The sequence below is a fragment of the Staurois parvus genome, unplaced genomic scaffold (assembly GCF_062004578.1).
Source record: "Staurois parvus isolate SC_StPar_1 unplaced genomic scaffold, SC_StPar_1.0 ptg000574l, whole genome shotgun sequence".
In the NCBI taxonomy this organism is placed as follows: domain Eukaryota; kingdom Metazoa; phylum Chordata; class Amphibia; order Anura; family Ranidae; genus Staurois; species Staurois parvus.
This window is the reverse complement of record NW_028318370.1, coordinates 4,989,405-5,002,156: the sequence shown is the minus strand read 5'-3', so window position 1 is coordinate 5,002,156 and position 12,752 is coordinate 4,989,405. Positions and strand designations below refer to the sequence as shown.

Sequence of the window (12,752 nt, the reverse complement as noted above, 5' to 3'; positions counted from 1 at the left end):
TCTGGAGCCTGGAGATTTCAAAGAGATCTGGGAGGGATGAAATCTCCAATCTTGGGACCAGGTTTTGGGAATGGCCAGGAGACTGATTGCACAGGTGTGTGCAGGTCTTTTCAGAGAGTCAGGATCAGGGTTCTGGGCTCCACCCCGGCAGACGGGAGTCAGGAGGGCTCCACCTGGAAGACAGGAGTCAGGTGGGCTTCACCTGGAAGACAGGAGTCAGGAGGGCTTCACCTGGAAGACAGGAGTCAGGAGGGCTTCACCTGGAAGACAGGAGTCAGGTGGGCTCCACCTGGAAGACAGGAGTCAGGAGGGCTCCATCTGGAAGACAGGAGTCAGGTGGGCTTCACCTGGAAGACAGGAGTCAGGAGGGCTCCACCTGGAAGACAGGAGTCAGGAGGGCTCCACCTGGAAGACAGGAGTCAGGAGGGCTCCACCCCGGCAGATAGGAGTCAGGAGGGCTCCACCTGGAAGACAGGAGTCAGGAGGGCTCCACCTGGAAGACAGGAGTCAGGAGGGCTCCACCTGGAAGACAGGAGTCAGGAGGGCTCCACCCCGGCAGATAGGAGTCAGGAGGGCTCCACCCCGGCAGATAGGAGTCAGGAGGGCTTCACCTGGAAGACAGGAGTCAGGAGGGCTCCACCCCGGCAGATAGGAGTCAGGAGGGCTTCACCTGGAAGACAGGAGTCAGGAGGGCTCCACCTGGAAGTCAGGAGGGCTTCACCCCGGCAGACAGGAGTCAGGAGTGCTCCACCTGGAAGACAGGAGTCAGGAGGGCTCCACCCCGGCAGACAGGAGTCAGGAGGGCTCCACCCCGGCAGACAGGAGTCAGGAGGGCTTCACCTGGAAGACAGGAGTCAGGTGGGCTTCACCTAGGAGAGGTGGAAGCCAAAAGCAGCAAGGAGCTGCTAGAGACTAGCTGTGTGCAAGAGCCATAATTCCTGAAGAAGTCTGCAGGAGACAGACATCAAGCTGAGTGTAAGCCAAGAGGCTGAATCGTTGTTTTGTTTGATGGTGGATACCCCTGCGTGGGAAACTTTGTTATGGGACATTTGTTTAAATAAAATTGGGCAAAAAGGCCCTTAAAGAAGCGAGTCGCTGTGTGCTTTAAATGAAAAGCTCTACCACTTTGAAGCGAGTTCCCACAATATATATATGTGTGTGTGTGTGTATATATATGTGTGTGTGTGTGTGTGTATATATGTGTGTGTGTGTGTGTATATATATATGTGTGTGTGTGTGTGTGTATATATATATGTGTGTGTGTGTATATATATATATATATGTGTGTGTGTGTATATATATATGTGTGTGTGTGTGTGTGTATATATATGTGTGTGTGTGTGTGTGTGTGTATATATATATGTGTGTGTGTGTATATATATATATATATGTGTGTGTGTGTATATATATATGTGTGTATATATATATATATATATATATGAGAAGTTTTATGGTCCTGCACCACTGCGGCGTTTATTTCTTCTCTATTAATGGCTGAGTGTGTTTTGCACAGAACAGTCCCGATCTTCGTCTTTGGGGTTCCCGACCAGTTGTTCTGGCCCCCCCCCACTGTCAAGTGCCCCCACAGCGAGCCCACAGCCATGTCCATTCGCACACAAAGCCGCGGCTCAGCCCCACCCTTTTCCTCTGCTCATTGGCTCACTGGCTATGATTGACGGCCAATGGGTCCCTCTGCTGCCTCTACCAATGAAGAGAGAGAGTCCTTGACAAGCTGAGACTCTCTTGCACATTGCTGGATCTGGGGGTCTAGGGGGTGGGCTCAGGTGGTATTGGGGGGCTGGGGGGTGGGCTCAGGTGGTTTTGGGGGGCTGGGGGGCAGCGGAATGCAGAAGGTTTTTCATCTTCATTTATAGAATGCACCTTTAGCCTTACAGTTGAAATGTTCCTGCAATTGATGTCTTCCTGTCGCAGCGCTACATTGGAATGTCCTGTGTATGTGAAGTCACTCGACGAACGCCCAATGCGATATTATTGCCGCCATGCAGATTATTTATTGCATCACATTAACAATTACCCTTTCACATTTGTTCTACATTCATCACGTGAAGGGACTGTATTTGTATTTGTATTTATATCAGCCCTTGCCCGCCCGCCCTGGTGTTCCTTTTCAGGGCCAGTTCACACTACATGCATTTCAGTGCGTTTTTTTTCTGCATCCAAAATGCACAGAAAGTAGATGATATGGTTGTCAAGTGTCATAGTTCACGTTAGCACTTGCAGTTCCAGTGCGTTCCGGATGCAGAAGAAAAAAGTAGAACATGCTGCATTTTTTCTGCTGTGATCAGGACGATGATATGGGGTATGGCGGTGATCAGGACGCTGGTATGGGGTATGATGGTGATCAGGACGCTGGTATGGGGTATGGCGGTGATCAGGATGCTGGTATGGGGTATGATGGTGATCAGGATGCTGGTATGGGGTATGGCGGTGGTCAGGACGCTGGTATGGGGTATGATGGTGATCAGGACGCTGGTATGGGGTATGGCGGTGATCAGGATGCTGGTATGGGGTATGGCGGTGATCAGGATGCTGGTATGGGGTATGGAGGTGATCAGGACGCTGGTATGGGGTACGGAGGTGATCAGGACGCTGGTATGGGGTATGGCGGTGATCAGGATGCTGGTATGGGGTATGGCGGTGATCAGGACGCTGGTATGGGGTATGGTGGTGATCAGGACGCTGGTATGGGGTATTGCGGTGTTCAGGATGCTGGTATGGGGTATGGTGGTGATCAGGACGCTGGTATGGGGTATGGCGGTGATCAGCATGCTGGTATGGGGTATGGGGGTGATCAGAATGCTGGTATGGGGTATGTGGGTGATCAGGACGGTGGTATGGGGTATGGTGGTGATCAGGATGCTGGTATGGGGTATGGTGGTGATCAGGATGCTGGTATGGGGTATGGCGGTGATCAGGATGCTGGTATGGGGTATGGAGGTGATCAGGATGCTGGTATGGGGGTGATCAGGATGCTGGTATGGGGTATGGAGGTGATCAGGACGCTGGTATGGGGGTGATCAGGACGCTGGTATGGGGTATGGCGGTGATCAGGACGCTGGTATGGGGTATGGCGGTGATCAGGACGCTGGTATGGGGTATGGGGGTGATCAGGACGCTGGTATGGGGTAGTATAGGAGGAAAAGTGCCCCATCATTGGTGTCAGAGGGAGGAATAGTGCCCCATCATTGGTGTCAGAGGGAGGAATAGTGCCCCATCATTGGTGTCAGTGGGAGGAATAGTGCCCCATCATTGGTGTCAGTGGGGGGAATAGTGCCCCATCATTGGTATCAGTGGGAGGAATAGTGCCCCATCATTGGTGTCAGTGGGAGGAATAGTGCCCCAACATTGGTGTCAGTGGGAGGAATAGTGCCCCATCATTGGTGTCAGTGGGAGGAATAGTGCCCCATCATTGGTGTCAGTGAGAGGAATAGTGCCCCATCATTGGTGTCAGTGGGAGGAGTAGTGTCCCATCATTGGTGTCAGTGGGAGGAGTAGTGCCCCATCATTGGTGTCAGTGGGAGGAATAGTGCCCCATCATTGGTGTCAGTGGGAGGAATAGTGCCCCATCCTTGGTGTCAGTGGGAGGAGTAGTGCACCATGATTGGTGTCAGTGGGAGGAGTAGTGCCCCATCATTGGTGGCAGTGGGAGGAGTAGTGCCCCATCATTGGTGTCAGTGGGAGTAGTGCCCCATCATTGGTGTCAGTAGGAGGAGTAGTGCCCCATCATTGGTGTCACTGGGAGGAGTTGTGCTCCATGATTGGTGTCAGTGGGAGGAGTAGTGCCCCATCATTGGTGTCAGTGGGAGGAGTAGTGTCCCATGATTGGTGTCAGTGGGAGGAGTAGTGTCCCATGATTGGTGTCAGTGGGAGGAGTAGTGTCCCATGATTGGTGTCAGTGGGAGGAGTAGTGTCCCATGATTGGTGTCAGTGGGAGGAGTAGTGTCCCATGATTGGTGTCAGTGGGAGGAGTAGTGCCCCATCAGTGTTTTCGGTTTGATTATATTATTGAATTACATTTATTATTATATTATTATTTTTTATGATTTCGTGTTTCAAGTTTTCTCCTCCCCGGGATGGTTACTAGACTCTTGTCCGGACAGATTTCAGGGAGTTATTCCTAAAAATTACAGGCCGGCAATAAAAAAACACCATATTTCCGTGCCAAAAAATGTACCGCTTTGAGCACAGAAATCCTGACATCATCAGACCGCTAGGGAGGCTACGACCACCCCCTCCCCCTCTCCCCCTCTCCCCCTCCCCCTCCCCCCACAAGCCGCCTGAAACTTTGTAAAAGATAAAAAGGTGAATGGTGAAATTACAGCGTTATTATATAATCGTGTTTTCTTTCAGTTGGTTTCCCGCGAGGAGCGCGGCGGCTCTTCCGTAGGAATGACCCGCCAATTAGTGAGGATGTTATTAGGATTCGGCGGCGGCGGTGACATTAAATATGCGCTGACAGGTAATAGGTCCATTAAATCCCAGAGGAATTCACTTAGAATTTCTTCCACAAGGCGATTTAAAGTCAGGACGGGATGGGGGAGCGGGGGAGGGGATGGGGGGCTCATTATGCGCGGAACGCACTAATACAATATTGAACAATGAAGCGTTTAACTACAGATTTCACAGGAAAATGCTGCCAATTAGGGGGGGGGGGGTTTGGGGGTGGGAGGGGGTGAGGAGAATGGACGCCCAGATTGTGGAGCTCAGAGTCGGGACTTTTTTTAAAAAAAATTTTTAATAACGACTCACAATGTATTCTGATTAATTAGGGGGCGGAGCACTGAGCACCATACCGCCATTCACCTGTGGGGGCGCTCCGCAGAAGCAGCTTCTAATACTCAGCATAATCCCTCAAATGTTTTTGTGTAACCGGAAGCATGAATGCCTCAGCCTGGGGTGCGTTCTTCTCCTGCATGTGGGTGGGCAGGCAGCCGTCACACAGCAGAAGAAGCACACTATTGATGATCTCCATCTCTCGTATCCTTGTGATTTGAACCCAGGGGCGGACTAACGACTCATGGGGCCCCTGGCCAATAGGAGATCATGGGGCCCCTGTGTCCTTGCCCAAACTCAAAAAAGCCTATGAAAAAGGTACCAGGGGCATCTCATGGGGCCCCCTCCTTCCCCCGGGTCCTCGAGCAGTGCCCGAGTTTCCAAATGGTCAGTCCGCCCCTGTTTGAACCCCTTCCCGCCCCCGCCATCCCTTTAAACAGTTCAGAACACCCGGGGCTGGGAAGGATCAGTGGTCATGTGACCAGAGATTTTTTTTTCCCTGTTCAAAATGTATGTAATGGCAAGTGGTGCTGAAGGGTCCAATGATCCCGACTGCTGGGGGATCTATCGTTGCTGATGGGGATTTCATCTTGAGGGAGGGGTCTATTGTTGAGGGAGGGGTCTATTGTTGCATGGTGTGGGAAGTCTTATGTTGCTCAGGGGGTCGGTTATTGCTGGGGGGATCTATGGTTGTGGGAGGAGCCTATTATTGCATGGTATGGGAAGTCTTATGTGTCTCAGGGGGTCGGTTATTACTGGGGGGATCTATGGTTGTGGGAGGGGTCTATTGGTACTGGTGTGGGAAGTCTTATGTTGCTCAGGGGGTCGGTTATTGCTGGGGGGATCTATGGTTGTGGGAGGGGTCTATTGTTGCATGGTGTGGGAGGTCTTATGTTGCTCAGGGGGTTGGTTATTGCTGGGGGGATCTATGGTTGTGGGAGGGGTCTATTGGTACTGGTTGCTGGAGAATTTATTAATGCAGTGGGAGGAATCTATTGTTGAGGGAGGGGTCTATTTTTGCTTGGGGGAAGAGGTGTTATGTTGCTGGGGGGGGTTATTTTTTCGGCCCCCGTACTGGAAAGTTTGGCCCCCCCTGGCCTAGAAGATACTAGAAAAGGGGCGGAGTTCTCCACCTACTGGCTGGAATGGAGAACACAGAACAATGCGATCCATCTGCAGGAAGTCTGCTATTGGAGGGTGTGTAATGAAATCTGTCCAATCAGACGACACATCCCCTTCATTGGTTTTGGTTTGTATTTGATCCCACCAGTAATATATCCTCCACACTGGATTTGTATCGGCCTTTTCCCCCGGGGGACTCCGATCACCTAGGAGGGGAGGCAGCCATGTTGGATATTGTGTTGGCCGGGAATTGAACCCGAGTCAGCTGCTGGGAAAGCAGCCATGCTAACCACTACACCACCAACGCGAGGTTCCATGTCTTCTGATGGCGAAGGTCTCCTCCGTGCCTCCGACCCACCAATCCCAACCCTTCTCTCCATTGTATATACAGATATGATGGGGGAGGGGTGACACCCCAATATAGAGAGAACATTGCATATACAGATATGATGGGGGGAGGGGGGACACCCCAATATAGAGAGAACATTGTATATACAGATATGATGGGGGAGGGGTGACACCCCAATATAGAGAGAACATTGTATATACAGATATGATGGGGGGGGACACCCCAATATAGAGAGAACATTGTATATACAGATATGATGGGGGAGGGGTGACACCCCAATATAGAGAGAACATTGTATATACAGATATGATGGGGGAGGGGTGACACCCCAATATAGAGAGAACATTGTATATACAGATATGATGGGGGGGGACCCCAATATAGAGAGAACATTGTATATACAGATATGATGGGGGGGGGACACCCCAATATAGAGAGAACATTGTATATATGTCTTCTGATGGTGGACATCTCTTTGGTGCCTTCAGCCAGGTGCGATGTAACACACACGTCATCCCGCAATTCTCATGCGTCTTGCCATGCGACAATTGCAGCAACATCACACTGCATTCGAGGCGCCATGTTGATGGTGAACGTCTCTTTGGTGCCTCTTCAGACATCTCCATAGAGGACGTCACTGGCAGGAAGGGTTCTCATTGGTCCCAGCAGAAAAGGCCTGGGGACATACCAATGGCTTCGGTTGGCCCGCGCTTCTTCTTTAGCCGCAATACATTCTATAGGTGTCAGACACCACCTGACGGTATCTCTAGCGGCCCACAGTGCGGGGTTCCTCAGCACGCGGGGTCTAAGTCCCAATCTGCTTATGCACCAGGGCCCCTGATGGTGGGGATGGACTTGGAGCAGACCGAGACCAGGGCGCGACCCCTGAGTATGTCCAGCAGTGGTAGAGAGTACCGTCAGAGGTGTTGCGGGAAATAGAGCCTGACGAGAAGAGGCTGGTAGGCCTTGCAGCAGGGACTGATCCTTGCGGGATGGATGGATGGACAGTCAGCGTGACGTAAGTCGTAGTCAGGCAGGCCGGGTCAGCAACGTGCGGGCAGCGAGGTACCGGAGGAGCAGGCAGAGAATGGTCAGGGTCACGAGCCGGGTTCAGCAACGTGCGGGCAGCGAGGTACCGGAGGAGCAGGCAGAGAATGGTCAGGGTCACGAGCCGGGTTCAGCAACGTGCGGGCAGCGAGGTACCGGAGGAGCAGGCAGAGAATGGTCAGGGTCACGAGCCGGGTTCAGCAACGTGCGGGCAGCGAGGTACCGGAGGAGCAGGCAGAGAATGGTCAGGGTCACGAGCCGGGTTCAGCAACGTGCGGGCAGCGAGGTACCGGATGAGCAGGCAGAGAATGGTCAGGGTCACGAGCCGGGTTCAGCAACGTGCGGGCAGCGAGGTACCGGAGGAGCAGGCAGAGAATGGTCAGGGTCACGAGCCGGGTTCAGCAACGTGCGGGCAGCGAGGTACCAGAGGAGCAGGCAGAGAATGGTCAGGTCAAGCCAGGGGTCAAGCAGGAGACAACCAGCAGGGTCAGGATCAAGCAGAGGTCGGCAACAGGAAACTTCACAAACCAGATGACAGGAACAGGATAATAAGACATACCTCCTGTCCTGTTTAAATAGCGCGCCCTGCGCTGTCATTGGTGCCAGGCGCCTGTCCGCGATCGGGAGTGCGCATGCGCGGCCGTCGCCGCCGCCACGATCGCCCAGGGCCCACTGGCTAGAGCGTGTCGGTGTTCTGTGCATGCGCCACCCGGCGTATCGCGGCAGAACACCCGACCCCTGACAATAGGTGAATACGGCTGCGATATTTAGGAGGTGACACAGTCGAAGATGAAACAGTCTGCTGGACATATAATTGGATGTCTCCCGCACAAGATGACGGCGACCTGGTATGAGGTGGGATTGTTGAGATTTTTCACCTTACGTCGCTTGTGCTTCTTCTTTCGCTGGAATAAATTGCGTGGATTAAAGCGGGTGCCATCACTAGGAGATGCACCGCTGGGATGGCCAGTCGGTTGGTCAGTCCCAGAACTAATGTCATCGCTTGGTGGTTGGATGATGTCACTGATTGATGACATGGTAGAATATCTCTTAGGAATGATGTCATGCGTTGATGGGACGGCATCATCACCCTGTGGAATGACATCACTCGTTGATGGGACGGTATCATCAACCTGTAGAATGACATCACTCAGTAATGGGACGGTATCATCGTCCTGTGGAATGACGTCACTCATTGATGAGAACATTTTGCCATAACTGAACTCTGTGGTTGTCCAGCGCCTCTTCATTGCCCGGCATAAATCCCGTAGGATAAAACGGGCGGTATCGCTAGGAATTTCACCTCTGGATTGGACACTGGGATGGACAGTCATGGTTGTCCATTCTCGCCTATTGCCAGAACTCGATCGTAGGATCATGTCTTTTGTTGGAAAGACGCCAGAAGTCGTTGATGGTAAAGTGTTATCTAATGCTGGAAAGAGTAAACCTCTTGTTGATGTGCTGGAAGGATGAACACGGATGGGATCCCTGGGAGGTGCGACGCTGGGAATGGGAAAGTCAGAATCTCCCGTAGCACTGTCCGCATATTCATCTTTTGGTGGTATGTGGTCACTCTCTGGTAGATTGAGCTTGCGGTGCCTGAACTCCTTGGTTGGCCTGCGCCTCCCCATTGGCCGGCATAGATCCCGTAGGTGAGCACGGATGTCATCCCTGGGAGGTGCGACGCTGGGAATGGGAAGGTCAGTCTCTTCCATAGCACTGTCCACACTTTCACTTGTTGATGGGAAGATGTTAATGTTCCTGAGCCGCTTGTTTCGCTCGCTCCTCCTCATTTCCCGGAGTAAATCCGTTATGTGAGCACGGACGTCATTGCTAGGAGGTGTGAGGATGGGAGTACGAAAGTCAGCCTGGTCCATAGTGATGTCTGTTGTTAGATTGATGTCAATCGTCGGTGGGTTGATGTTGCTTTTCGTTGGTTGGATCCATTGGTGAAATGGCTTGAAATATTTTAGGAACATTACCAGCAGCAAGATGATAAGTCCCAACAAGCATTCTGATTGGTGCTCAGCAACAGTATTTATAAGCATGGGTAGCACTGTGTTCCCTAAGGCCGCCCACCCATTGGACCAGACTGACTGGAGCCCAGCAACCATCCATTGGTAGCAGTCAGTGGCATTTATAAGCATGGGTGGGATTGTGTTCCCTAAGGCCGCCCACCCATTGGACCAGACTGACTGGAGCCCAGCAAACATCCATTGGTAGCAGTCAGTGGCATTTATAAGCATGGGTGGGGCTGTGTTCTCTGAGGTTGGCCCCTCGCTGTACCAGACATCGAGTAGTTGAGAAAAGAATTCAATCAGCTCCAGGAACATCAAATATTGTGCTAATATTGTGGCCAGATGATTCCTGCGCAGGATGTACCTCAGAATGAGAACACTTATCAGGACTGTCCCCTTATACCAGAATGGAATGGTGGCCAGTAGTGAAAACCAACTGATGGGTCCTGGGGACTCATTTTCCAATTCTCTGACCTTTTCCTGCTCCAGTTCTTCCATCATCTTCATGGTCCTCCCCTCCTCCATGCGTATATCTGGGGAGTCTTTGATGAAATATCGGTGTTCCTCCATCATCTTCATGCTCCCCCCCTCCATGCGGATATCTGGGGAGTCTTTGATGAAATTTCTTTGTTCCTCCATAATCTTCATATCATTGTCCTTGTCCATGCCGGTCTTTGTGGAGTCTTTGATGTCCTTCCTATGTACTCCCCAAGGGAGCAACAGGATAACAATCGCGGCAAAGATTCTGCACATTTTTGTTTGTTTTTTTTAGAAAAAAAACAGGAGCTCTGTAAGGAAGCAGCTGTCTCTGGTGAGAGAAAACAGCAACTGAGGACTCACAGTGAGGGAGGTCATGTGACCACAGTGAGGGGGGCGGGGTTTATGTGTGACCAATCAGCAGCCTCTGTTCAGCCTGCTTTACTCTGATTGGCTCATCTGGGATCCAGTCTGTTTACAGTGCAAAGTCACAGTGAGGGGGGCGGGGTTTATGTGTGACCAATCAGCAGCCTCTGTTCAGCCTGCTTTACTCTGATTGGCTCATTTGGGATCCAGCTCAGGTGGCTTTGGATTGGATGTTGGGATGTAGAGCAGATCTGGATTGGATCCTATTATATAACATTGATACCATTTCCCTGTATTTATAATATAGACGCCTCTGTTTATATTCATACAATGTTATTATAATGTCATTTTATTTATTTTACTGTATTATTAGGATTGTAATGATTGATATGAATTGTAATATAAACAATAATGGGTGTAATATTAATAATCCCAATAATTATAATACAATAAAGCTGTTCTGTGTATTTGGATGACAGAAATCTCCTGGCCATTCTCTGTGCTGACATTTCCCTGATGTAATGCACACAGGAGCCGCTAGAGGGCAGCAACACTCAGCTCCTCCTGTAGTGTCCCATCACCATAGATTTCCTCCTGGAAGACCCATCACCATGGAGACCAGGCAGGAAGTGATCGGTGTTTTCATGGTGTCTGGAGGGGAAGTTGGGGAAGCTGCGCCCCGGGGTGGCCGGGAAGGGGAAGTGCTGGGGGAAGGGAGACACTGGGGGAAGGGAGACACTGGGGGGGGGGGGGGTCAGCCCCCATTATTATTATGGGTAATAAGATGTGTAATCATATATAATGTTATAGTGATACATCGTCATAACTCCTCTGATAGTCACACTTATTGTTATCATTAACCATCACCGCTATACCCCCCCCCATCATCACTATACCCCCCCCATCATCACTATACCCCCCATCATCATCGCTGTACCCCCCCCCCATCACTGCTATATTCCCCCCATCATCGCTATACCCCCCATCATCGCTATACCCCCCCCCATCATCGCTATACCCCCCCATCATCGCTATACCCCCCCCCATCATCGCTGTACCCCCCCCCATCACTGCTATATTCCCCCCATCATCGCTATACCCCCCATCATCGCTATACCCCCCCCATCACCGCTATACCCCCCCATCATTTCTATACCCCCCCCCATCATCACTATACCCCCCCATCATCGCTATACCCCCCCCCCATCATCGCTATACCCCCCCCATCATCACTATACCCCCCCATCATGGCTATACCCCCCCCCATCATCGCTGTACCCCCCCATCACTGCTATACCCCCCCCATCATCTCTATACCCCCCATCATCGCTATACCCCACCATCATCGCTGTACACCCCCCATCATCGCTGTACACCCCCCCCCACCGTCATCGCTGTACACCCCCCCCCCCACCATCATCGCTGTACACCCCACCATCATCGCTGTACATCCCCCCCCATCATCACTATACCCCCCCATCATCATCGCTGTACCCCCCCATCACTGCTATATTCCCCCCATCATCACTATACCCCCCCCATCATCGCTATACCCCCCCCATCATCGCTATACCCCCCCATCATCACTATACCCCCCCATCATCACTATACCCCCCCCATCATCGCTATACCCCCCCCATCACTGCTATACCCCCCCCCATCATCGCTATACCCCACCATCATCGCTATACCCCCCCATCACCGCTGTACACCCCCCATCATCGCTGTACACCCCCCCCCCACCATCATCGCTGTACACCCCCCCCCCACCATCATCGCTGTACACCCCCCCATCATCGCTGTACTCCCCCCCATCATCGCTGTACACCCCCCCATCATCGCTGTACACCCCCCACCATCATTGCTGTACACCCCCCCCCATCATCACTGTACACTACCCCCCCACCATGGCTGTACACCCCCCCCCCCATGTTTGGGACCCCCTGTATGACCTTTACCGGGGTAATCAGGACGGATGGCGGATGCAATGCTTTACAAGCTGCTAATAAAACAATTATAAATACACATTTTTTTTACCTGCAAAACACGGCATTTATTTATTTATTTCATTGTTTTTTAAGGTGAACTTCTATTGTTGGAGAATATTTCTCTGGCTGTCAGTTTGCATTTGTATCTTCTATGCTGGTAAAAGGTTTCTTTGAGTTGTGATGATTTGGTTTGTGATTATGATGGGTCACCATTGTGAACTAACCATCCGTTTTATTCTTCTAGAAGATCAGGAAATATTCCCGGACACATTCCTTGCTGACTCCCCAACATTAATAAAAGGGGGCGTTCAGAAGAGGGCGACAGACCCCAGTGTAGGCGAAGGGATGATGGCGTGCCCCCTGTCTTCTCTGACAGCCAATGGTGAGTTCACATGGGGAATGCCCTTCATCACTGAGCTGACAACACTGTCTCTGCTGCACTGAAATCCCAAGCAGTGTTGTCAGCCCCGGCCAGTTCTTCTCTGTATTACTAATAGCGTGTTAGGAGGCCTGGATCCCAAATGGGAAAACAGATTTGATGAAGAGAGGCAGCTCTGTAATGTGGGGTATCCCTGAGGGTCCCCAGAAAAG

General features: G+C 51.5%; 1 long non-coding RNA gene across 1 annotated transcript in view; it reads left to right on the top strand.

The window, feature by feature from the left end:
* Positions 1-12,540, top strand: part of LOC149450480 (uncharacterized) — a 28,745-nt gene extending 16,205 nt beyond the window's left edge. The window contains exon 3 of the long non-coding RNA XR_016315244.1: positions 12,406-12,540. This is a non-coding gene — a long non-coding RNA (uncharacterized LOC149450480). The remainder of the gene's footprint in view (positions 1-12,405) is intronic.
* Positions 12,541-12,752: the final 212 nt, after the last annotated feature.